This window comes from Mauremys reevesii, linkage group 9, assembly GCF_016161935.1.
Source record: "Mauremys reevesii isolate NIE-2019 linkage group 9, ASM1616193v1, whole genome shotgun sequence".
NCBI lineage: Eukaryota > Metazoa > Chordata > Testudines > Geoemydidae > Mauremys > Mauremys reevesii.
In genome coordinates, this window is record NC_052631.1 from 42,293,538 (window position 1) to 42,318,321 (window position 24,784).

Here is a 24,784-nt window from a genome sequence, read left to right on the forward strand (position 1 = left end):
TTTACTATATATGTCTTTGGAATACTTTAAGAGTGGGATGTTAAAGAATTCTCATCTGGAGGGAATTTTCAATTTTTATGTTGCTAGGAGGCATTATGCTTTTTTGTGTTTCTTAAAATATTAACAATAACAATATTTAAGAGAAATATTAGAATGGTTGTCACCATGACATGGCCTCTTTATCAAGAATAAAAAGGCAGCATTAAGATTTTTAAAGCTATTGATTATCCTATTACATTCCAGATTGCAGAATACAAGACAATAAAAAAAAAAAGGAAGCTGATGAATACACAGTAAATTGCAGAAAGAATTGTTACCAGATGAAAAATGCAAGGGGGGAGGACGCCTTATCTATTTATGAATTCAGGGTGAATTTGGAAATAGCTTAGGCAAAAAACAGAAACTCTAAAAAATAATTGGAAATGTTAAAACATTTTGAAGAGACACTCTGTTTCGAATAGACAATCAAAACATTTTATCTGACCCAAACAACAGTTTGTCAGTCTTCAGTTTCAGTGAGAACCTTCTTCTGCACCCAAACAATTCAGTTTTGGTTCAAAATGAACTGAATTTTTTTCCCCAAAACAATCAATTATTTGCTCAGCTCTAGTTGTTATGAATCTTACACATACAGCTCAGAAAACATTTACAACATTAAGGATGAAAGAATCAGTTCAAACAAAATAAGAAGCTGACCAAACTACAATCTGCACTATGAATGGATCCGAATTTTTACATGACGTGCATAAACAATGTATGAACAACATTAAAGTTATGTTTCATTTATATCTGCCTCTGAATTTCCTGGTTCTGGCTCAGACCAGAAACAGATGTAAACCTAGAATCGCACAAGAGGACTTAAAAAAAATAGCATTTTCTGGCCTAAACAGAAGCAAAAATTACCTAAACTCTGACAAGATAATTTTTTTCTGAGAGATTCCAGCCCTTTTTTTTTTAAATTGAGTATAGTTTGGAAGAAGTTCAGATGAATGCTGAGAGATGAAATTCTGGCCCCATTAAAGTCAATGGGAGTTTTGCCACTGACTTTAATGGAACCAGGATTTCACCTTAAGGGTCTGATCCAAAGCCCACTGAGTTAATGAAAAGATTCCCATTGACTTCAGTTGAGCTGCACTAATTCACACCAACTGAAAATCTGGCTCCCAACATGCATACAGGCCCCCCAAAATCAACACTGAAGCTAGTCCAAATGCCATATGGCTACTGTATGTGGTTTCAAAGAGTGGCGATGTCACAGGCATGTGCTGAAGTTTCTATTCAACATCTGAAACTGAGATTGTAAGTTGTTAAGATTTGCTCTGACACTTGTGTCTATTGAGGTGGGAATTTTATTCATTCTCAGATATTTATGCTGTCTTGAAAATACCTTTAAGGTTTTTGTTTTTTAGAAAATCTGTTCTATGAGAGATAACACTATCACAAGGCTAACAGCACAATTTGCTGAGGACAATCCTGAGGGGTACTAAGCACTCATTGCTCCCTTTGGCTTCAATGGGGCTTGGGGCTAGTCAGCATTCCTCAGAATCAAACTACAATTACAAACTATAATTTTCCTCCATGTGTAAATTACATTTCATTACTATGATTATTATTTATATTTGGTAGCATCTAGTGCAGTGGTTTTCAAACTTTTTTCCTGGGGACCCAGTTGAAGAAAATTGTTGATGCCCATGACCCAACGGAGCTGGGGATGAGGGGTTTGGGGTGTGGGAGGGGCTCAGGGCTGGGGCAGAGGGTTGGGGTGCAGAGGTGAAGGCTGCAGGGTGGAGCCAGGAATGAAGGGTTCAGGGTGTGAGGGGGTCAGGGCTGGGGCAAGGGTTTGGGGCACAGGGGTAGGGCATGGACTTACCTATGGCGGCTCCTGGTCAGCAGTGCAGCCAGGATGCAGAAGCAGACTTCCTGCCCATCCTGGCACCGCAGACTGCGCTGTGTCCCTGAAGCAGACAGCGGCAGGTCTGGCTCCTAGGTGGAGGTGTGCAAGCAGCTTCATGGAACTCCTACCCACAGGCAGTGGCATCGCCGCCACCCCATTCCTGCTCCCAGTGTGGAGGGTCACTACTGGGTCGCAACCTGAAGTTTGAAAAACGCTGATCTAATGGCCTAGTTATGGATCAGGGACCTATTGTGCAAACATAATGAAAACATAGCCCCTGTCATGTGACCAGGATGTGGGAGGTCATGTCTAGTGGTTGGAGCCAGAGTCATTAGCCAGGAATTGGAGCCCAAGGTCAGAGCTGGAGTCCAAGGCCAGATGCCAGAGCTGAGAGTCAGAATCAGGTTATCTGAAGCAAGAAAAGGCAGGAGCAGGGCTGGGAACAAGCAGGCACAGGAATGATTGTAGCTGTGGGCAAATGATTTGAATTTAAGAGCTGGTCTGTTGCCTTTTCAAACCAATCAGGCAGTGTACCCAATCAAGCATCCCACTACGGGCCAGCTACATTCCTTAGGTTGTTCGGAGACTGTCTGTGCTGCATGCTTTGATTTCTAACAGTACCCCCCTATTGAGGGCTCCGCCCCATGGATGTTGGGACCTTGTTTCTCATGGTACTTCCAATCAAAGTCTCACATTAGGTCTGGGGCTTGCATGTTCTCTATCTGTTCCCAAGACTGCTCATCCAAATCATAGCCTTCCCTGTTCACCAGATACTGGAGCCTTCTCCAACTCACTGAGAGTCGAGTATTTGGTAGACAAAGTACTCCTCGTGTCTACTGAATGTTATAGGTGTGGTGGTGGGTTGGAGTGGTGTGGGTATGGGTTCTTGGTGTAGCACTTTAAAGGAGAGATGTATAAGATGGGGTGGACCTTCAAGGGATGGCAGCTGTAATTGGAAAGCCACTGGGTTTACCAGTTCTATAATCTTGAAGGGGCCACATGCCATTGTAGGCACACTGCAAATGCTAGCAGCAAATATCCCCAATGGCTGGAGATGGGGCACCAGATGGGCAGGGCTCTGAGTTACTACAGGAAATTCTTTCCCTGGTGTCTGGCTGGTGGGTTTTGCTGACATGCTCAGGGTCTAACTGACCACCATATTTGAGGAAGGGAAGGAATTTTCCCCAAAATCAAATTGACAGAGAGGCTGGGGGTCTTTCAGCTTGCTCTGTAGCCTGGGGCACAGGTCTCTTGCTGGTTTAGATTAAAGGGTGTATTCTCTTTAACTTGAAGTCTTTAAATCATGTTTTGAGGACATCAGTAACTTAGCCAGAGGTTAGGGGTCTATTACAGGAGTGTGTGGGTGAGGTTCTGTGGCCTGTGATGTGCAGGAGGTCAGACTAGAAGATCATGATGGACCCTTCTGGCCTTAAAGCCTATGAGTCTATGAGGGCATTGGTAGTTTAGCTTGGTAGACCAACGACTCAGTTTAAAGTTCTGGGCAGAAAGCAACAGCATGTTCCCTACAGCCAGACTGGAAACAGCCTGAAAGTCTTGATCCACATGGTGTTTATGGGTTTCTTTGGCAGAGTGCAATTTTTCCCAAGCTCCCAGGGCAATAGTGTAGGTGGGACGTTAAATTCACAGTTGTTCATCCTGGGGAACTTATGGATAAGTCTGGATGGAAGTGGGGGTGAAAGCCACAGTTTGGAAACTGAACATAGAATAAAGATGTCTTGTGAGTTACTTTAATATGGAGTGATGGTTGAACATCACATCACTGACTGTATTTGATCAGGACCTAATAGCCACTGTTTCAGTGTGATTAGTAACCTATTGAAATGTCCTGTGAAATACCTTAAAGAAGTCTTCTATGAGCAATCAACTGTTAATCCCAGAAGCAATGGAATTCTCCAACCCAATGCAGAAATTGACTGTACAACAGTGAAATATATTAATAGATACCAAGGCCAGAAGGGATCATTGTGATCATCAGGGGCGGCTCCAGGCCCCAGCACGCCAAGCGCGTGCTTGGGGCGGCATGCCGCGGGGGGCGCTCTGCCGGTCGCCGGGAGGGCGGCAGGCAGGCTGCCTTCGGCGGCATGCCTGTGGAGGGTCTGCTGATCCCGCAGCTCCGGTGGACCTCCCGCAGGCGTGCCTGCGGAGGGTCTGCTGATCCTGCAGCTTCGAGTGCTTGGGGCAGCGAAATGTCTAGAGCCACCCCTGGTGATCATCTAATCTGATCTCCTGTATAACAGCATCCATAGAACTTCCTCAAAATAATTTTTAGATCAGATCTTTTAGAAAAAATAGCTTCTAACCTTGATTTAAAAATTGCCAGTGATGGAAAATCCACCACAAATCTTGGTAAATTATTCCAATCGTTAATTACTGTCACTGTTAAAAATTTACACCTTATTTCCAGTCTGAATTTATCTACATAGAAATCTTAGAAAACATTGCTGCTGTCAATGCAGCTTTGTTGTACATTTGTGTACTCTAGAGGGCGAGAACATTAGATATAATCATGAAAAATAAGAAATAGGACAACAAAACAGAGATCAGAATCTCTTAAGAAAGTCAGCAATCCTGGATTATTAACATCAAAGAAACATGGATGAAATAATGTCCTACAGTAGAACCGTGGCTTCATATATGTAAATCAAAAATGAAGAGCTAATTAAGAAAAATATTTTCTAATTTTTCTGGAACTCTGCTAATTGGAGGTGACCAGCAATAATGTATGAGTGATGAGTCTTTAGATAATATATTTGGTTCTTTATTGTGGATAGCTGCATTATGCTGAGTATGCCTCAAAAATGTGTTTTATTACATTATTTTCTATATGGCTGACTAAACTGAGAGAAATAAAAGCTTGTATAAAACATGTCTGACTAGTCTGATAGTCTAAGGGCTTGATCAAAATCCCACTGAACTCAGTAGAAAGAGTTCCTTGACTTTAATGGGGTTTGAATCGGGACTTAAATGCAACAGTCTTAACCAAGAGACATCTCCTACTCAACCGTCCATTGGGAACAGATCATTTGTTATTAAAGGTCACTTTCATTGTATAATCACTTTGGGAAATAAACAATTCAATATGATTTTATTTGAATTCCAGGGTCAAAACTTGATTTGTTTTCAATTTACATTCAACTGTCCAGGGAAAACTGGTTTAATCTTATTTCATTTAGTTTTCCACGCTCGACAGGTCAAATGCTTTTTTTTTTTAAATGAAAAATTACCAAGTGTGATCCCTTGGAGAACAGAGCATCCAGAAAGGCATTCTCCAGCTGTCAACTATTAGTTGACAATAAAACTGCCTTCTGCCTTTTTATGTATCTAGTTTTATCTTGAATAATATGAATAGTATCAGTTTCTCTTTTATAGAAATCATGGCCAAATATTTAGTCAGCTTCAATTAGGACTCTAACTTTTTATCTTGAATAATATGAATAGTATCAGTTTCTCTTTTATAGAAATCATGGCCAAATATTTAGTCAGCTTCAATTAGGACTCTAACTTTGGGCTTCACTATCCCGCTAGATATCTCTCTGTCCTGTGATATGAGCATCAAGGGGACAGACTCAATTGGTCTTTACCACGAACTGCCCTACAAATGCCGTACAATGTGACAAACACCCATTCATTCAAAAAATGTTAGAAAATGGGTGTGTCAGTTTCAGGATAATCACTCCTGTATCCCTTTCCTCTATGGTCCACTCCAGGAGTGTCCAATCAGATCTCAGATCTCCAGCCATTACCTGTCTGTGGGCAGCAACCCTTGTTCCACTCCCTTCTCACTATGGGGTTTAAGGCTGCACAGCTCCCCATCATATGCTGTGTTATCACCAGCAAGTCAGTCTACCTAAAGGCCAGTGCCTGTGCATTGCTTCCTCGCTGGGGCTATGAGCAATATATTGCCAGCAGTTACAAGTTACCACACAGCTCTTTCTAAACACACGTATTCTTAAGGTAATAGAATCACAGAGGAAACTTTTAAAAAACAAACAAACAGAAGTTCCTATAGACATGCTAATGATTATCAGAGGTCACCCATCAGTCTTATGGGGCTGTAAAAGGCCAAAGTCTTCCAACCCCTGCACAAGGGTTGCCCCTCTCCACCCATTTGAACAGAAGATCCTGTCCATCTATTGGATCAGAAAGAAGGCTCTGAGTCAGTTTAAACTCAGCAATTTTTTTTAATAACAAAAGCCCTTTCTTTGTCTGTTGGTCTCTGGAAATCCCAGTTTGAACTAGCATATGCAAGCACCCTTCTGTGGAGATTTTTACAACCTAACTGATTCACTTTCATCACCATCCTCCCTCCCTCCACACACACTGTTTTTGATTCATGGATGCCCTGTGATATCTCCCCCTGGAGTTACATACAATTACAGGCCCACAGTAATACATAAACCATTCATAATCTTAATACAATATGGTCCCCAAAGATATTGCATGCGGTTGATCCAACACCAACAGTAGATACACCACCAACAAAAAAAAATGGGATGGAATGGCGGATTATGATATATGGGGTAACAAGAATAAGAAGATATGGTATAGGTAGGGTACCTTCCTAAAGCAAAGCATAGATTCTGGCTTCAACACCAGTTTTGGGCTAAAGAACAATTTGCAAGATTTCCCTGGTATAAACCAGATATCTTTTCATGAAGTTAGTTTAAATGCACATTCCATGAGTTCTGCTATTGCCTGAAAGAACAAAAGATTTCTGCTTAGCTCTTCCCTTAAAATCTATACACTATAGAGTAGCTATCCACAGCACAACACTATCTTCAAAGAGGGAGGTTGAGAAAAATGGAAGAATGCTGATTATCTACTTTGAGTATACCAAGAAAACAGGGTTTTGTTTGTTTGTTTTTGTGCCTATACAGTTTAAGAAGAAACATTATTTGGGAAAAAGCCCTAATGTAATGAAAGAAAAGCCTACTTAAAATTGATTTTTTTCTGTCCTTATTCATTCCACACACAGTCTATGCAGATAAACGAGATCTGATCTTTTGTGAATGCTGAAAGAAGGGGATATGCAATTTTTAATAGCTTGTTTGCTATATTAGGAAATCTACTACTTTTATTTAGTCTAACAAGATTTTCCATCAGTCATAGTCCATTGTCTAACAGTCTTTTAATCCTTTATTTCTGGCTCATTTGACTAACTGCAAGGTGTAACTTGTATGCCCCCAAAGCAGGGTTTCTAAAAGGGACAGTGGAAATGAACTGTTCAGGATTTGGTCTGGATGTGCACCTAAAAATGTAGATACTTTGCCGAGGGTTACTTGAATATATCACAAGTGCCCTGGATGAGAAACTGGGCAGGAATTCTTGTCAGTTGTGATCTACTTTAACGTACACTAATACTACAACCCCGGGCTGTTCTGCTGGTCCAGGATGGTCAGAGTACAAGGTGTTCTGGACATGCCCTTTGGGCTCTCATCATGTTCCCTATGCTTCAGGGGTATTCAAGGGGAATCCCCCAGCTCTCTGGTTAGGATACTGTGATGCTTCCTAGATGTACCCAGAGCTGTGGGCACCTCGCTACCACCTGCCCTGAGCATGAGGAAAACTTGTCTGTGCCTGCCGGGGGTTAGCTCCCCAACTCCACCTCTGATGGGCAACACAAGCATTCCCCTCTAGGCCTTGCAGGCCCCAGCGTCCTCCGACAGGTTAGTGAGTTCAAGCCCTCTGAGCATCTCCCTGGAGTGTCCAGCCTGTTCCACTGATTTGCTGTTTCCAAAGAAACAGTACAGCCCACCTCAGTTCACCACTCTGCTCAACTCACAGCACTTAGATCCGATCCCACTATAAACAAATCTAAGTTTATTTAACAAAGGAGAGAGATTCAGAGTAGTAGCAGATAGAAACATTGGAAACAAATGTCTACATAGCAATTAAAATCATAACACACATTTTAGAACCAAGATTTAATTCACAAAATACTCTCATGTCTAGTAGAGGACTGCTAACCCTCAAACCTTGCAGTGCTTTCCAGCCATACTATGACCCTCCTTTCATGAGACATGCATTCTGTCAGTTTGCTTCCTAAGTGAAGGATTCAGTGTGTCTCATTGCACTTCAAGATGTTCCAAACAATCCTTTGTCTTTATTCATTAGCATGGTACCCCCTGGTGGTTTGTTTCTTTCTGTGGATTTCACAAGCTTTCAATTCACACCTGGCTTACTATGCAAATAGGCATATAGGGTGAGGCATATGTTACACAATCCCCAAAGGGCCAGACAGAGAGATAGGTGTCACTTACATCCTGCCTGAAGGGAATAGTCTGACGTTTTTCTCATCTGACTATTGTGATAAAGTTCCTCCTCTACCTTGGTGGATCCTGCACTTATTGGTGGATTTTGCGAGCCTCAGAGATCTTCCTGTGTTGGATCAAGAGTTGGGAGGTTTTGGGGGGAACCCGGGCCTGCCCTCTTCCCCGGGTTGTAGCCCAGGGCCCAGTGGACTGCAGCTGTCTAGAGTGCCTTCTGGAACAGCTACACAACAGCTACAATTCCCTGGGCTACTTCCCCATGGCCTCCTCCCAAGACCTTCTTTGTACTCACCACAGGACCTTCCTCCTGATGTCTGTTAACGCATGTACTCCTCAGTCCTCCAGCACCACGTCCCAGCTCCTTACGCACACCTCACTAACTGGAGTGAGAGCCTTTTTATACCAGGTGTCCTGATTAACCTTAATTAATTCTAGTAACTTCCTAATTGGCTACAGGTGTCTTAATTAGCCTGCCTGTCTTAATTAGTTAATTAGTTCTAGAAAGTTCCCGAGTGTTCTGGACTAGTCCCTGTTATCTTACCCAGGGAAAAGGGACCTGCTTAACCTGGAGCTAAAGTATCTACCTTCGACCACTCTCTTTTAGCCATCTTGCCTTACCCTGTCACACTATCTGAAAATCTCCTGATGACTTGCCTTAACTCTAAAACCTTACAAGACCACAATTTTCTGTATAGATACATAACTCCTTAAATATTATCTGTAGAGACATTTTGCATAATGACCAGTGGGCGACTGGGTCTTGGTAGAAACCTCAGATGCCACCCTTTGGTGAACCATTATGCAGATAAAAGCAGCAAAGAATCCTGTGGCACCTTATAGACTAACAGACGTTTTGCAGCATGAGCTTTCGTGGGTGAATACCCACTTCGTTGGATCTTGCATCCGACGAAGTGGGTATTCACCCACGAAAGCTCATGCTGCAAAACGTCTGTTAGTCTATAAGGTGCCACAGGATTCTTTGCTGCTTTTACAGATCCAGACTAACACGGCTACCCCTCTGATTATGCAGATAGTTGACCCAGGGTATCCCTGTACACTCCCTGTACTCTCTGTCAGTTTGAACCAAGAGGTCCCTGGGTCACACACATTTTTTGTGTGCTGCAGAACTGAGTGAGAAGGGACTGAAGACCTGATCCAGAGGATGTAGCAATCTCACTGTCCTAATCGTCACATTGTCACCTCCCCAGGAGGATACATGGTCCTGCCAGATTACTAGATCTATTTTTATTTTTTAATATAAAAATAAGCAAAAAACAACACCAACCTATTACATTTAATAAAAAATAACCCAATAAAAATAAAACTTCAATTAAAAATGAAGAGAGGCCTGCACATAATCACACCAAATATAACACTGACCACTTAGATTTATAAGTGTAATCAAGGAAGATTGATTATTGCATTGACAAAATACAACAGATAGTGAAGATGAAATCCGGGTCCTGTTGAAGTCAATGGGAATTTTTACCCTGAGTTTTTGTATTTGTAAAAAATGAGAGAGTTTTGAAAGTCCTTTTTAATTAATAGGGAGCAAGATCAAACATCAAAACCTGCCAGATGTTACATCAGAGTATAGTGAATGTTACTTTTTCATCATTTTCTCTAGGCCTTAAATATATTAAGGGCTTTTAGTTCTTCCATCTCAAACAAGACAGGTATATAAGCACCTGTTTTATGATTCATCATGGGACATTATTGCACTCAGCTGGGTCCTAACACTTTCTGTTCAGCTGCTGGACCTGCGGAATATTAGAGCCATCTTCTCTCTGCAGCCATCAATATGAGGACAGGAAAGGGTCTAGGGATCTAGAGCATCATTCTCACAGACCACTCTGATTTACAAATGAAATGGCAGGGAAGGAGACTAGGGTGCTGGTGGGGGAAGAGCTGTGACATTTTGTGGAGATGGGTGTGTAAGGGTGGGGAAGGTATAAGAAGCCTCCACCTTGCATCCCCCTTTGAGCACATGAGCTGTGCAACGTTACCTGTGCTAATGCTGCTAGTCAGCCCAAAACCAGTAGAGAGGAGGCCAGGCCCTTTCTTCTCCACTGGCCAGTAGTCAGTTGGTGGCAGAGGAAAGTGCAAGCTGTATCCCCTGAAGCGGTGGTACAATGGCCATGCAGCCCTTTGATCCCTAAAGAGCTCTGGGAGGTGATGTGTTCCCCCGGTACATAAGGTAGGCTCCAGCCACAATTAACAATGCTTCAGCAGTTGTGATCCCATCCCCTGAAACACACTATAACTCAAGTACAAAGCTAAGAATCAATCAATAACACATTATCAGAAAATGAAAAAAAACCTAAAGAGGAAAATACAAAGAATGCAGAAAATAGCTTTCCCTATCAAGAGTTGCTATGCCTCCATGATTTCGGAGATTGTTGAGACATGTATCCTTTGGATACACAAGGGACTTTTTATATCATAACAAAGCATTTTATGTTTAGAGATAAGGAAATATTTTAGTGAAATAGTGTGAGCTTTAAAAAAGTATAAATGACTGCTTCTATTTATTTATTTATTATAAATGACTACTTTTAGTTATTTTTCTGAAAAAAAATTACTAGAATAAAAGTCAAAATGAAATAAAATAGAAACAAGCCAGTAACTTAACTAGAACAACATTTCAAAAATCAATTAATTTAATTAGTTGACTGTACTGGAATTTCCCAAGAGATTTGTTTTAATCAAATAAGAAATCACTGAGAAAGTAACTAGGAAACAAATGAATCTTTGACACCAAGATAAGTACTTTAGAACTATGATAGAGAGAACAACAGTGCCTTGGTAAAGGCTGATATAAGCACTGATCCAGAAAAACATTAAAGCAAGTGCTTAATTTTAAGCATGTAAATAGTCCCATTCACGTCTCACCTAAGTGCTTTGCTAAATCAGGACCCATGTGTCACTTGTGCATACACAAGAGTGTGCCTCTTAAAGAAAGGAACTTATTTTTATTATGCTGAAGGAATCTGGAGAACAGGTAAAGCTGGTCAGGGCTATTATGGTAGCTTGAACACTGGAAAAAAATGTATTCACAAGTATTTGCCTTTTGAATGTCTGTTTGGTTTGATCTATTTGTTGTAGATGAGCACACATGCAAATGGGTGTTGTTCACATAAATGCTTGAGAAACAGGTGTGCTTAATACACATATCCATAATCATATATCAACAAGGGTATTCATGGTTAAAAAAAAGAATTTAAGAACGGCCATACTGGATCAGACCAAAGGTCCATCTTTCCCAGTATCCTATCTTCAGAAAGTGACCAATGCCAGGTGCCCCAGAAGGAATAGACAGAATAGGTAATCATCAAGTGATCCTTTCCCTGTCGACCATTCCCAGCTTCTGGCAAACAGATGCTAGGGACACCATCCCTCCAATCTTGGCTAATAGCCACTGATGGACCTTATCCTCCATGAATTTATCTAGTTCCTTTTTTAACCCTGTTATAGTCTTGGCCTTCACAACATCCTCTGGCAAAGAGTTCCACAGGTTGACTGTGCATTGTGTGAAGAAATACTTTTTTGTTTATTTTAAACCTGCTGCCTATTCATTTCATTTGGTGACCCCTAGTTCATGTGTTATGAGAAGGACTAAATAACACTTCCTTATTTACTTTCTTCAGACCAGTCATGATTTTATAGACCTCCATCATATCCCCTCCCATCGTCTCTTTTCCAAGATGAAAAGTCCCAGTCTTAATCTCTCCTCATACGGAAGCCGTTCCATACCCCTAATAATTTTTGTTGCCCTTTTATGAACCTTTTCCAATCCCAGTATATCTTTTTTGAGATGGGGTGACCACATCTGCATGCAGTATTCAAGATGTGGGCGTACCATGGATTTATAAAGAGGCAATAAAGAGAATTCACTACTTGTTACATATTAATCACCATTAGGTAATCATTTATTTTAAGAGTTTCAGCCATCTACTTAGGAAGCAGAAGGAACATCATGTGGCTAGGGTGACCAATAACCCATCATGTGAAATAGAAAGTGAATTTTCAAACTGAACACTTCATGAACAACACACAGGGTTATCATTACATGTCTGAAACTAGTTAGCAAATGCTGATATATAAAGAACATATGCAGAAACCAAGACTGATTTGTGAACAGAAAATAAAAAAGGATTAAACTCATTGGATTATCCATGTCAAATTAGTAATTCAACCAGGCCTCAATTTTCTTGTATTTAGAGATTTTAAATGTAAATTATATTATCTCAACCCTAAACATTTTCTTGGGAGCCAATCATGGAGAACTCCTGATTTGTGTTATTTAACATGTAGCGCTGAGGACTGGATAGTTTGTCTGGGACCCCAGGAGAAAGAGAAACTGGCTATCTCCAGAACTGGGAGATAGCACAACTTCTACCTGAAAGCATAATAGAGAGGAAAAAGGGTAACAGGTTACAAGTGAGATAAGAAAAGCAAGTTTGATAAAGGGGAAGAATTCTAAACGGGGAACAAATACTGAGATAGATGATCAACTGGTGTAAATTGGCAGAGCTCCATTGAGGATCTGACTTATTAACATTAAGGATTTGAATGTGCATTGATTTTATTTATATAGAGATTATAATTAATTCAATATTAATATTGACTGTTGTGGTTTTGAAGATGAAGATAGAGAATGCAATTAAATGTATATCTAACAGTGCTCCAGGGACAGGGTGACCAGATGTCCCGCTTTTATAGGGACAGTCCTGATTTTTGGGTCTTTTTTCTTATATAGGCTCCTACTAGCCCACACCTCCTGTCTCGATTTTTCACACTTGCTGTCTGGTCATCCTATCCAGGGGAGAGCATCTAATCTCTCTCTCCCTCTCCCTCTCTGTGTGTGAACAACCTATTATAGAGCTGATAATAGAACACCCAAGCATAGCTTTTATTCAGGACCTTATTGGTAGAAAGTAGTCCTTACAAGCTTCATGCACTAGTTATTTTTTGCAAATGCAGAAAAAAGAAACTTCAGATATGCAGAAAAGAAATTGGTCTGCTGAATAGATCTGCTTAAGTTAGTTACAAATGCAGTGATAGATACACGTGGTCTTTTACTTTTTAGTAGATAACTCATTTACATGTGCCCTATTCACTGACTTTGGACTCTCTCTTATGCACATGAGGATGTTTACTTGCACCATTGAAACCAGCGAAAATTACGCTCATGAGTAATTATTCATGTGCACAGGAGGTTGTAAGATACATCCATGAAGTACCAAAAGGAGGCTCTTAGTTGGTAGCTTGTTGAGTGCACCAGGAAGCAGAACTCACCAAAAAGGGGCAAACTTCATTAGCAACTAGGGACAGTCTCCCACTGTAGCAGCACTTTAAGCCCTACTGTGTGAGAAGTGTGACTGGCCATGGAGCCATAACAGCAGAGGAGGACATAGGAAGCAAAGCCCAGATTTTTCAAGCACTCAAAGAGACAGACGAGCACCTGGTGGGATTTACAAACCCACCTGAGAATTCCCATGGGAATTAGGTACCTAGCCCTCTTTAGCCACTTGTATAAATCCCACAATGAGCCTGTCTGAATGTTTTGGCCCTTAAATAGCTTTGAACATCTGCCCATTAGCACCTACTTTCTAGCTGTAACACACTGGAATCTATTCCCACCCCATAGTTAGAATAGGAGATGTCTGTGGTAACAGTTGGTAAGCTGCTGTCTTACTGTGTTAAGTCAATACAATAAGCTAAATCCTCAGCTTGTGTAAATTGCATATTGACTTAAATTAAACTGGTGATTTACACCGGCTGAGGGTCTAGCCCTAGCTCTGCAAACAGCAGTCAAAACAAAACTCCTTTCTTCCTCTTTGGTGGTCATGCCTCTGAATTGCTCTGTTTTAGTGCTGGATGCATGATATTATCATGAGAATTATGGGCAATTCCTTTCAATTTACTTCCCATTTCTTCTGGGCTCCTTTCTGAAGCTGAATTACTATAAATAAATCTGTGGACATATTACCCAGCAGCCTAAAATGCAATTGTCGAGGCATGAAAACAAAAGCACTCCATGAGAATCAGAATGGAGGAATATTCCCATGACGAAGAAAATTCTCACAATTAAATGAGGAATACTGATGTCAGGAGTCTGATCACCTTTCCTGTCAGTGGAGGGGGCACAGGCTGAGGACCAAAGCAGGTGCTATCTCTGCAGCAGCATCCTCTCTGGGACACCAGGGTGTGTGGAGCCTAAAGCGTTGAGGCTCTCGGGTACCACAATGATGGATGTGAGAGTGGGATGGAGGCAAGAAGCAGCTGATCTCTCGCCTAAGGCACCAGATAGCATCAATTTAAGGGCCAATTTGGGCTCCAGATATCCCTAAGATGCTGCAGGAGTGGTAGGGTCTATAGGAACAGTGCAGAGGAGCTAGACCTCTGGGGGACAGGATCTGCAGCACCAGGAAGTCACTCTTTCCTCCTTCCACCACCCACAGAACCCTTCTCTTGGAGGGGGATATATGAGCAAGTTTCCTGGGCCCTCTGTGCCGCTCCTGCCCAGGGTTCTGAAGAAGGGTACAATATGTCCCCCAGACTGCACTGCTACCTACTCACAGCATATTTATTTCTATGAAAGCCTAAGATTAGACCTCCCAACAAACTATGCTAATGCAGCCTTTGCATAGTCAAATGTGTTGATTTCTTCACTATGATGCAGAGTATTTATTCTTTCCTACCGTTTCTGTGTTAGGCACAGCTAAAATGATAACTCCCTTTTGCCAGGCGGTGGTGGGCGAGCTAGCAGAAACCATTATTTAAAGAACATGTTTAAAAACTGATTAACAACAGCCTGGATACTATAATAGACATAGGATCCAGATCAATTATCTTTCTCTTTGTGTTTAGAGCAGTCAAACTATTTCCTTTAATATTAATATTAATTACTAATTTAGCTTTGTTCCGAGAAGAATGATAAAAGCTGGTTGGACAATCTGACAACAAATAGAAACAACTCCACTCAGTTTTTGTGGAAATAGTTTTCCATATTTCAAACAGCTCTCCTAGCAAATCATTTAGAAGCGGATTTTGATTATCCTCAAAAGGTATTTGTTTTATGTATCATTCAATTTATCTTAGCACTTTAGAAAAGAACATTCAGATGATAGTCTAAACTAATAATTTAAAATGATCAAAATGTTCAGTTTTACTGCTTTGGGCAAGTAATAATTCATGCCCAAATTTGTGAAACTTCCCAGATTTGTGAATGTTTTCACTAGTAGCACAGTCTGTTGTGCAAACACTTGCACACAATGAATAATATAACCCCATGAATCATCCAGAACTGAACTCAGTGCTTTTATTCATGAGTCTTATTTTTTTTTAAACACACACTATTTGACTAGATCTGATCAGGCTCAATCCCATGGAGACTGATGTGTCTCCATGTCTAGGGCCAAGACTTTAAACAGCATCGGAGTAGGTCGAGTTATGGCTTTGTCCCTCTCTCCACACCAGTCTACAGAGCTAGGCTGGCTGTCCCAGAATTTTCTGTTTAAAATCCAACATTAAAAATCTGACACCAAACCATAGATAGCAATTTTTTCCCCATAAAAAAGACAGAGTTAAAGATTAGAGGCATGTGACTTCTGCTCTTCTGCTCAACTCTTTGTTTTATTGTTATTGCAGCCTCCCAGCTACCCCCAACTATTGCTTCCTATCTGACATGTAAGGATGTCTTCTTTGTAACTTTTGTGTACAATACCTAGAACCATGGGGCTCTGATCCTCGATTGGGTTCTAGACATCACCATAATGCTATTAATTCTGTTTAAATCATTAGAACACACTGGACACCAGGTAAACACTTTGTGACAAAGATTGTTTGATGAGGCATGGCCCGTCTACCACCCCGGGCCAAGCCACATGAACTAGTACAGATTTTAAAATATGTGTTTCAAAGCAGTTTCCAACTGCCAAGGAAAATGAAGGATAGATGGGGTTTAAGGGCTGAGAGTGAGGAGAAGGAAGGCAATGCCTTGCGGTTGTTCTAATATTGAGTATTAAAGACATCCTCTCAGTCTGAACAATCCCTGGAGCAGAACCAGGAAGAGAAACAAGTCTGCTGAAATACCCTGTTATCAGAAGCAAAGCAAGCAATGTAGCATGAAACTGTCTGAAAACTGACACAGCCTGTTTGATGAAGCACCGTGACATTGTGAAAACACAACTACTATTCCTTGAAATGTTCTCCATAGTCACCAAATTGCTTAGTTTTAAAACAAGCATTACCAAGACAGAACATGCACAGATGGTGTTGCAGAGGGATTTGCTATTACTATGGTCTGTAATGTATTCTTTTCAGAAAAAGTTATTTCACAGCTGAAAGAAAACACATGCTATCAGTTCTGTGGGTGACTCTAAAACGAACTGAAAGGCATCAGCCCCATTAGAAAGGAAAGGGGAAGTTATTTTGAAGCAAAGTACTTTTCTGATGTACTCAGCTCCTTCCCGGAGATTTCAATTGCTCTGAAATAGTTACCAGTGCTGGTTTCTGTTTTTAAAAAAGCATTGCTATTTAAACGTGTTGAAAAATCATGTGTCTCTGGTAATAACTAAAATGCAAAAATAGTTTGCTACACTGTCCTTTTTATGTCCAGGTAAAGGCAGATCTTACAGGCAGGAAGCATTTTTTTTTAAAATCTGCCATTGGCAGTCCATTGCATGGACATTTAACTGACCTGCTAAGTGACAACATGATGGGCACTTAGAGCCAAATGCTATACTTGGTAGGTTACTCCCCTGTAAGTGCAGGGAAATCCCAGGAGCTTCAAGTCCTGAAGTTATCTCGGAATACTCCTGTTCTGGATGGTATGGGGAAACATTCTCTCTCCACTGAACTATGCTCAGATCTTTACTGGCTCCCAGCTCCAAGTTAGCAGGTTCATATAGGAGCATGGCTGTATGCTTCCAGTGTGTCTTTACAGGCCAGTGGGTCCATGCCACACTCCCCTCAAAGAAAGAGCTCCAAACCACAGAAAGGGAAGCAGTCATGTTAAAGGTGACATGACTGGCCTGCAACAATTTGTTGGGTCTCCTGGCCAGCAGGGGGAACACCACGTGTGCTCCCCTTGCACACCAGAGCCAGAGGCATAATTGAGCCCAGGAAGGTTGCTATGCCATTCTGGTGCTCTGACAGTGATTAATGTCAGTGATCCTTGCTTGTACATGTTCTTCTGTTGCTCTACTCTACGTTCTTCAGTATCACTCTAGGGTCCCCTTCCTGCCCCAGATACACTAAATCCAGGCCCCTTTCCTATTTCCTTCTAGACTGCTCCTTGTGACTATCCAGATTCATATATTGGCATCCATCAACTGTAGTATCAGCTTCCATTACTCTGCTCACACCCTCCTCTTGTTATCATACTGGGCTCTTTACCCAACTGACCTGCACGCTCCCTGTTTTTTAAGCATCTTTCCACACCTAACCTGACAGTTATCAGGCTGCTGGACAGAATTCTTTACTGCCCTTTAAAGGGTTCCAATTGCCCTTTAAACAGCCTCAAGCATATTGTGTTTATGCTATTAAAAAAGTGAAGGAGCAGGCACGCACACAGTGCAATAGCATTCTCCCTGGTTAAAAAAAACAACCTTAATAAACACAATGAAAAATTAATTCAAACCTGAGAGTTGCATTTCTGAAGTCTGAGTGCATTTAAAGAACACAACGCAAACTATGAATAAAACTAGAGAACATTTTTAAACCTGCATTTTAGAGCCATTTCAACTTATTTCCATTACTTTATAGATTTTTAAGGAAGTACCAATTTTTACATTCAGCTGATTGGCAACATAATCTCTATCTCTGACATGACTTCAAGTCACAAATGCAAGACTAAAATATAGTTTGAAACATTTAAGTTATTAATAGCCAGAGGGGCAGAACTTCTGGTTTAGACTTAACAAGAATGACGATGAAGGGAACTAAAAAGTTTTCAAGAACACTTTACAGGGCAAAAGGACATCCAGATTCATCAATTTTTAACATTCAATATTTGAGTTTCTGCAGTGAAGTTTGTGAAATCACGTCCCTTGTGCAGCTCCAACCAGACATTATCCCTCTAAGTAAAATGTGTAAGACTACACAAAGCGGCATGATGTGATGATCTCAAATCCATTACAGCATACATATTTTCAGAAAAACAAATTAGGAAGAGGATGGGCATAGACTGAACTGTGCTTCATAAAGATGTTCTCAGAAAAAAATCACCTCTGTTCACCCTATTTTTGATCCTCTGCAACAAAGTTCCGGAACTCCAATATCCAGGGATAGAACAATGGTATCTTGGCAAAACATACCCACTGAAGTGAACAGCTGCAAACAGCTTCACGTAGATATTTTTTATCTGTGAAGATGGAAGCCTGAAGAGTATGTAGGGATAGAGAGGTTATCAGAGGATACTTCCAGCTCTGTCAGCATATGCTTGTTCTGGCTATATGCTAAATTTGCATTCTGAACAACTATTTTGAAAAATGTGTTCTGTGCTACAGACCCAGCATTTACTTAGGCAGGAACCTTTCTGGATGTTAGTTGTACACTGTTTGTTTAAGCCTCAGTTAGGTTGGAAATCTGCAATAAGTGACACATGACCAATCAAGTGTACTCCCTTCTCAGAGGCCAAGTGGTAAGATTTTCCCTGCCCCTTCTCTGTGTACACAGAGAGGCTGGGCAGGTGAGAGGAGATTGTCCATCCCACAGAGGGTGACAAGGAGGCAGAGCCATAGCCAATGTGCCCACCCCCAGCTCTCAGTCAACCTGCATCCCAGATGATGGCGCATGCATAAAGGAACTCAGGGAAAAGATTGTGCCTCACTCCCTCCCTAAGCTCCCCCTGGGAAATAAATACAGGGCAGTGGCTAAATGCTGCTGTTAGGAAAGGATACAAGTATTGATTTAATTAATGATGGTAACTTAATTAAACTGCCCTTTTGGCTGTCACAGGAATATCATCAAGAGCCACATACTGCCCTAGATTTGCAAGTAGAACTTCCATGCAGAGTTCTTTGAGAGAAGCAGTGGCAGACAGGAGTGCTTGCCTTCTGCTTTATTCTCAATATGTCGAGGCAAATCTTGGGGTTGGGTAGCTTCCTGTGAACTGTGTATAGGTGTGGAGGCTGAGATTTGGGAAAGAGAGGATTTCCTACATGCTGTTTGTGACAGCCTCTGTTCCAGGACTGGTGTATTCATGTTACACTTAGCACATATCCAGACTCCACATCCTTGATTTCTCTTCCAGTGAGAAGCTGCCTTGCATGGCCCCAGAATTCTGCTATTGCTTGGCAGAAGAAGGGGGCAACAGTATTTAAGCAAAAGGGAAGAGGTTGCTGGTCATGTCAAGCTACCAATACAGTTTTAGCAGTGGGAACTTTCCCAGCATCTGCCCATGCTGTCCCTTTTGCTAAACAAACAATCAAAAATTAGGATACCAATGAATAATAGCTCTGACATAAGTGGTGTGGGGAAATCAGTTACATAGTCACTTGATCTTATTCTCTTGCTGTGAAATTTGTCAATAAAAAACTTGATATTGATACTAATAGGATCACTTTATGAATTCCATTTTTCATAATCACTGGTCCATTTGAAGGAGAAGGAAAAATGTCCCATCATTTAATAGCTAGTAATAATCTGAAAAAAATCTGATAAATTAGATTAAAAGTAATTTTATATTATCCAAGAAGATCATACACACAAAATAAAAGTTAATTATTCTTTAGGAGGAGATATGTGAGCAGATATTTCATCTGATAACTGAAATTATCCTAAATGAAAGAGATGAAGATTATAGGACTAAATCATTTGACCCTCAACATTTTCTGAAGACCCAATGAGGTAATTGAATCTACCGAAAGAGAGGCTGGATCACTCATTACTATCCAAAGATGTGTTAATTTAGTCTCTTCATCAGCATTGTGTGTATATACACACACAAGAATTTTTCATTATACAGATGCACCATACATGTGGAGGTTGTGACGGTACTTCCCATAAGGCTTTATGGAAATATGCTTAGAATGTGTTTTATGCTACATGTGCCATATAACATATCTCCTTAAAGGTTATGATCTACTGAATGTATTAATCCTATTTGTATGCATGTGTCATTTTTGTATTCAAAGTTATGAATGTTATGAACATTGGTATACTTGCTTGATTTCTAAATAGCCTTAGTTAGAACATTTGCTCACTTCTTGGGAAAGGAATGTGCAAGTTAAGTGCTCAATCAGGAAGCACTTAAGAGACAAAAAAGCTTGGAAGACTCCAATCCAGATAAGAAGTCTACCTGAGGATGTTCAAGGTAGCATGTGGATAATGGCTGCTACCTGCAAGTCCTGAGGCATGCATGGGCATGTGACTTGCCCATGTGATTCCGAATCTCCATTTGTGACTGAATTCTACACAGGGGGAGGGAGGGGTGTCTACCCAGAAGAGAAAGTCTATTTAAACCTGTGGGAGACCCCTCCATGTTGTCTTCAGCTGGCTAAAGAGAGAGCCTTCTCCCCCCCTCCCCCCACCCCGCCCAAGGATACTGAAAGAAACTGGAATGAAGGACAGAGACTGCAAGGGGTGTGAGTGATTGCTGGACCCAGGTTAAAAGATTAGTCTGTAAAAGGGAGCATTCTGGAACAGGTGAGGATCTTATCTGTATTCAGTTTGATTAGACATAGATTTGTGCCTTTTATTGTATTTTGCTTGGTGACTTACTTTGTTCTGTCTGTTACTACTTGGAACCACTTAAATCCTACTTTCTGTATTTAATAAAATCACTTTTTACTTATTAATTAACTCAGAGTATGTATTAATACCTGGGGGGAGGAAACAGATATGCATATCTCTCTATCAGTGTTATAGAGGGTGAACAATTTATGAGTTTACCCTGTATAAGCTTTATACAGGGTAAAACGGATTTATTTGGGTTTAGACCTCACTGGGAGTTGGGCATCTGAGTGTTGAAGACAAGCACACTTCTGTTAGCTGCTTTCAGGTAAACCTGCAGCTTTGGGGCAAGTAATTCAGACCCTGGGTCTGTGTTGGAGCAGACGGGAGTGTCTGGCTCAGCAAGACAGAGTGCTGGGGTCCCAAGCTGTCAGGGAAAGCAGGGGTGGAAGTAGTCTTGGCACATCAGGTGGCAGCTCCCAAGGGGGTTTATGTGATCCAACCCATCACAGAGGTAATATCTAGGTCAGAGATAGGCAACCTATGGCACGGGTGCCGAAAGCGGCACGCGAGCTGGTTTTCAGTGGCACTCGCATTGCCCAGGTCCTGGCCACCGGTCCGGGGGGCTCTACATTTTAATTTAATTTTAAATGAAGCTTCTTAAACATTCAAAACACCTTATTTACTTTACATACAACAATCGTTTAGTTATATATTATAGACTTATAGAAAGAGACCTTCTAAAACCATTAAAATGTATTACTGACACACGAAACCTTAAATCAGAGTGAATAAATGAAGACTCGGCACACCACGTCTGAAAGGTTGCCGACCCCTGATCTAGGTGATAAACTGCAGAGCCACATGGAACTCTGTGGAATGACATTCACCACTCTCAATACAGCCTTCCCAAATTTGTGCTGATAAAGCTTGCATATCACATGAACATGCATTTTATCTGTAGATAGAAATTATACATGTACATTCCTTTATGCACACCCCTTTCTCATAGATTTCAGTGCAAGTTAAATAGAAGTTGACTGTGAAAATCTTTGTACCATCTGGATGTCAGTGATCAGTTTAGTGTTATTATGAATCTACAGCTAGGTTGTGAAGGCTGTCATATGACCAAGGTCACTTTTATTTTTTAGTTCCCCTAACAGATGGAGTTTGCCCCATATGTTCAGGATAGCCAGAAGACAACACTGACTGGTTTTAATGTCAGAACAGAATATCCCAGTTTGGCTAGACATGTTACAGGCATGATATTTGGAGAAAAGTAGTTTGAGTTTTATATTATTTGATGCAAAGCATGGGGAAAGACACACAAAATTGTCCTCAAATTTCATGAAGAACCAGTGTCCTAAAGTAACAAAATTCCACCAAACATAATTTAGACATTTTTCCTCAGGAAATTTTTTAAAAAATCAATTCATTTCTCACACAGCTCTGCAGCATCTAGAGGTCTTTAAACATAAGAAGCCAAAAAATTGTGTACAGCTGTTGTAAGCATAGATCTTCCCATACCAATTTCTGCCGGAGAGGAAGCTCATGTGTACGTAGTTTTGTGCAAGGAAATTTCAATGTGAATCCCACTGTAGGATGACCTAAATATGATATTTGTGCTTGCATCTTGGCTGCTATTTCTTCATATGATAAAACCACCAAGGGGTTCAGAACAAGATTCAAAGTATCCTTACCAAGATAATATGGGAGGAGAACTGAGGTTGAGTGTAACGGGTTGAGACTCACCCCAGTGGCGCCTCCTACTGGTTCCTCTGGGAATTAGCTCATTCCAGTGGAGCGCCTCCTCCTGGTGGTGTCCCGTCCGTCATTCTGTCCTCTGTTATCTCTGGACCCGCGTTGCTGCATGCTCGGCGGCGTCCTCTTCAAGGCCACTGCCCTCCGGCAGTGCCCCTTAGTCCATCTGCACCCCCTTCCGGGGGTCGGTGCTCAGCAGTCCCACACCTCAGTCACTATGTTCCACCGCCCTCTGAGTCTAATCCCTCTTGTCAGGGATCTGGCATAGCAATATGGCCGCTCCCTACGGCCAATGGCTGGGTGCACTGCAAGGGATGAAGGGGGGGACCCAGGCCCGCCCTTTACTCTGGGTCCCAGCCCAGGGACCCTCTGGCATCTGCCTCGCTGTCCTTCTCTCCCCTTCCACTGTCTGTTTCCCTGGGCCGCTTCCCCTACGGCCCCTTGCACCCGCTAGGCCCTTCCCTTCAGGGCCTGCAGCCTGGCAGGCTACAGGTTCAAGCTCCCTAGCCTCCCTGAGCCTGGCCAGCACTGCGCTGTCCGCGGTGCTAGTCTCCTCTCTTAGAGACTGACCTTCCCCTGTCAAAGGCCTGGGACAGACTAACTGCTCCTGCCCTGGGCAGCCTTTATATATGCCTGAGCCTGGCCCTGATTGGCTGTCTCCAAACTGGGCCCTGATTGGCTCACAATAAGCCCCTCTCTGATTGGCTCACTGTCTGCGCAGGCACCCTGGCCTGCCGCAGCCCATTCTCACAGGGAGTGGGGCAATCTACCCCACTACATTGAGATAGAGTGGAAGTTTGAATTGGATCTAAACTGGGATGACAAAAGTAGTATACATTTAATGTAATTTCATACATGAATGCCAGTGCAAGGGCTGAATATTAGGGCCTACTCCACAACCCTTTTTAATAAATAGAAACACCTTCAATGACTTTAATGGTCTTTGAATCCAATGAGCTCTAAATTCTGGGCTAGTTGAACCAAACTCATTATCACTCATTAAAAGGATAGATTTCCAATATCTGAAAAATACCAACCCTTTCATTATCTAAATGAGGACTAAGGGACTGACTATTCAAGTCAAAGGAAACCTTTCCATTGGCTTCAATGGGCTTTTGGATCAAGCCTCATATGAGAGAAGATTTGGAGATTAGTAGATTTTCTATGCATTAACTTTTGAATTTTCAGTATTATGGTAGTTTAGAGAAAGGAAAATTTCATACCAACTATATTCTTCAAATGTCATATATACATATTGTAACCCCGGAGAATGGCAAGTTGCTCATGGAACTTCAAAGCCATTTATAAACTTTCAGGTATGCAGGAAACTCTTCAGGTATTTTCTATCTATTGAATGAAAATGCTTTAAAATTGTTACATAAATGCGTGTTATCATTTGACAGCAACTTATGTAAAAAGAACCAGCACAGAGAGCTCTTGATAAGTTGTAAGCTTTCTGTTCAAATAAAGATCTTCAGAAAGTGCAGTGAACTGTAGAGCCTTACACATATTTGTTTCCTAGCCACATACTAAGATTATACAAAAAGGTGTTTTATGGCCTTTGGAAGTGACCTTGATGGCTGGCTGCTCTGAAGAGAAATCATGCTGTGGGAATTGCACCCAGTGACAACTTTAAAAGATTTCAATCCAGTTCCCACTGAAATCAGTGGGATTCTTTCCTTTGAGTTCAGTGGGAGTTGGATGAGTCCCTCATTGCTAAACTTGGGAGAGATCAGAGCTAATGAAATAATATCCAAATAGTTTAAGTTTCCCATTTGCCAATGAATAATCTCTTAGATGATCAGTGTGCTATATTTGACCAGTCGGTAGATTACTGTTAAGCAAATATAGGGTTACAAGGGACTGCAAGGTTCATCTAGTTTAACATCTTGCCAAGATGCAGGATTTGTGTCTGAACATCCAAGACAGATGGCTATTGAGTCTCTTTTTGAAAATCTCCAGTGAAGGAGCTGCCACAACCTCCCTAGGCAGTCTGGTCTATTGTCCTACTGTTCTTACAGTTAGGAAGTTCTTCCTGAGGTTTAATCTAAATCTGCTGTGCTGTAGTTTGAACCCATTGCCAGTTGTCCTGCCCTCTGTAGCAAGAGAAAACAACTTTTCTCCATCTTCTTTATGGCAGCCTTTCAAGTATTTGAAG